Below are 3,720 nucleotides of genomic sequence, written 5' to 3'. Positions count from 1 at the left end.
AAATTCCTCTAAAACAGCCCCCTACACGGCTTCAACACAACCACAACAACTTCATGATTTTCATCCATTTATCCACACTACAACACATTCAATTCCTTCCCAATACATGTACAAGAAGATTAAGCATGATTCCATTTAAGTCTACAACACACGGCCCACTTCAACTTCAAGAAAAACAGTCCAATACCAACATGCAACATCATAAACATACTTCTACAATCTTTGTTCATTTACATATGTTGACACACGTTCAGCCCATCAACAATACATGCAAAATGAGACCAACATGGCTTCACCCAAGCTCACGGCTCACCTCAACTTCAATCACAACAACAAAACAACAACAACATGCACGAATTATACCTTCAAATCATCATACAACACAAGAAAAATGATCATTCTTACCTTGTAACTAAACACTTCAATCGGCTAGCCCTTCACTTTCACTTCTTGAATTTTAACACTTGCTCTTGCTATTCCAATGAATGCTACACGTTAATACACCTTTAGGGGAGTTAAATTGTCCAAGAAACTGTTTTTTTTGGAGCAATTTGGAGGAGGGTGTTCTCGGCCAGCTTGTAGCCGAGAGCCTGTCTCTCTATCTATATTTTCTACACTTTGAAATGTTGAAATGAGCTAGTTAGTTGATAGTGAATCAGCATTTTGCCTTATATATGAGTTGCAAGGGTTGGACAAGTGTCCCACTCAATATTTGGGTCAAATATTCTTTGACCATCCCACTAAACTACACGGCCAACTATGGCTATTTTTTATGGACTGATTTAGTTTTCCAATCCCACTTAATAATCTAATCATGGTTAATTTAATCCCAATTATCCATTAATGCTTCTATACCAAACGAAATTTGTAGGTAACTTGTGACTTGAAACGAAACCGGAAGTTAAAGTCTCTACTTCGTATCTTAAAATAGTCTTGTCTTTAACTTGTCGCGTTTAGTTTAAAACGTCCCAATGTATGAAAATATGGGGTATAACAACACTGATGGCTTATAAGAACTCTACGACAACTGCCTCGAACCATAAGAAGTACGCACGAACTGACCTGCCTTAGATACCGGCATGGCTGGATAAACGGGTCTGTTGGAATACTGGTGATGACTCCTTCTAAGATATCCCCTACCTCAAGATGAGGCATCAACACAAGGGCCAAAGCAGGGCCTCCTGACCACCCTCTTCTTATAATTCTCATGCCTAATAAACTCGTCCTCTCGAACCGCATCCACCATCTGCTAGAAAGAAGACCATGTGGCAACCATCTATGCTGCAATCAAACAAAGAGGAAAAATCAATCCATTGGTGAACTTCCTCACCCGCTCAGCCTTATCCGGAAGAATATTTAAGAATGGTGAGACAATGCATGAAACTGTGTCTCGTACTCTGTCACAATCTTATGCCCCTGGCGTAGCCCCTTAAACTGATCCCTGCTTCTCTCTTTCACGCTACGAGGTACGAACTTCTCAAAAAATATCTGAGTAAATGAAGTCCAAGTATACGGAGGGGACCATGCTGGTCTGGTCTCAACAAATAACCTCCACCACTGCTTAGCGGGTCCAATCATCTGAAAAGTGGTGTAGCACATTCCATGAGACTGCACTAACCCAAAGTTTTGCAACCTCTCATGACAGCATATCAAGAACTCATAAGCATCATCCTCTTGGTCTCCATCATACTTACGAGAACCATCTTCCTAAATCGATTAAACTTCTTCTGTTCCTTCACGGTCATCGTGGACTAAGTAGTTCTGGGTGAAGCAAAGCCAGACACTAGCATACCCAAGAATGGGGAGCTACAACAGGTGCCGGCCTAGCCCCTGGTTCCAGACATACATGAGAGATTATTTGATCCGGAGTCTATCTCCAACCCTAGTCTGAGAACCATCAAAAGTAGCCAATAGAATACCCGCCTGTGCCATACTCCCGAGAAAGCATAACATGCGAATCAAAGTGTCCTGAAGCATAGGTGTAGTAATGAAACCTGAAGGTGCCAGCCCTGGCCCAATCTCCTCAACCTGAACTGGCTAATCTTCCTCAATCGCATCGGGCTCAGAACATATCGCCTTGGCATGGCCTTCAGGAGCCACTGGTGCTCGGCATTGGGCTGGTGCTGCCACTCAAACTCTACCTTTGCTTCGCCGTCTACCCCTACCCCGTATAGCAGTCCTAGCAGCGGGCTCAGGTGTAGGTGCAGGCGCAGGCTTCTTTTCTCCAGTTGTGGTCGATCTAGTCCTCACCATCTGTGAGACGAAGTGAAACAGAAAACTTAGAATTCAATAAAGTTAAGAACGCACGATAAGAATGAAATAAGTGAAATTTCCTAAACGCCCTATAGCCTCTAGAAAATAGGTACGGACGTCATCATGTCGATCTTCAAGACTCTACTAGACATTTCTCTTGTACTTATGAGACCACTGAACCTAGAGCTCTGATACCAAATTTTCCACGACCCAAATTCCCCGAATAACGACTAAGTCATAAGACATAAACTAAATGCGGAATTTCGAAAGAACAACCCATAATAAGTCTCATAATAATAACATAAAGTAAGTCTAAGTCAATACATCTCCCAAAACCTGGAAGTCATAATTACAAGAGATACTAGTACGAAATATAAGTCCGAAGGTAATATATAATGTTATCCGAAATGAAGAAAGACAGAATAAAAGATAGATTGTAGTCCGGAGCGACAGAACAGCCAGCAGCTCACCCTAAACTTAAAAACGCACCTCAGCTGTTGGCTGGATCTTGTCCTCTACTCAAGCTAGGATCCGAACCTGTACACAAATGGTGCAGAAAGTGTTGAGTGAGTACATAAAGCACGTGTACCCATCCATCGTTGACTGGTCCTAAACTGAAGTGATGACAAGGGTTGATTCTTCTAATACTCATCTTATTTCTTTGTTAGTATTAAGTTTCATAATTTATAAACACTCAAGCATGTAAGATAGGAGAGTCCATAATTTCGATAATTCATAAAGCTTATTTCTTTCTAATTATTGATATATGGATTTTAAATAAACAATACAGTCAAGTATGAATGGTATGATATGCAAGTGATATGTAATGATATGCAATGCCAATATGCACCAGTATACACAAGCTTTTACAGTAGGTTTCATGTGACCCATGGGGGGCTCATGAGGTCCATATACTCATCCGGAACTCCAGATCCTCTAGATCAGCATCAGGTCCCAGCTAATGGGCTGTAATATCATCATCAGTTCAACCATGTACCATATCTAACCAGCCTCTATGGACCATTCCTTATGTCTCATCAACCATATGTCAACAATATCATGAAATAAATATGCGTACATCATTCAAATGCATAATATCAATTCAATATCAAGTATAGATCTTCTTTCATGATTTAGACGAGATGTGGAGTGATGAATGCATAATGAATCAATAATCACAAGTATATCTCAAACATGGCTATCATGATCCCACATAATCAACTAATATAACAAACCAGTAGATTTAACACTACCTCCAATGCCCTTAGGCTCAACATATATGCCATTCATAGGAATATTCCATTTATCATTAATCACCCAAACAAATACACCGGTACCGGCACAAGTACACATCACCTCACGAGTACGGACCCCCAATTTCCCGTTATGCCCATTAGCTAGATTATCCAACACAAACACTACATAAAGGGTTTAGTAAGTCTTAACTTTCCTGAATCCGAAGCCCGA

The sequence above is a fragment of the Lycium barbarum genome, chromosome 8 (assembly GCF_019175385.1).
Source record: "Lycium barbarum isolate Lr01 chromosome 8, ASM1917538v2, whole genome shotgun sequence".
Taxonomy (NCBI): Eukaryota; Viridiplantae; Streptophyta; class Magnoliopsida; order Solanales; family Solanaceae; genus Lycium; species Lycium barbarum.
This window is presented reverse-complemented; position numbering follows the sequence as displayed.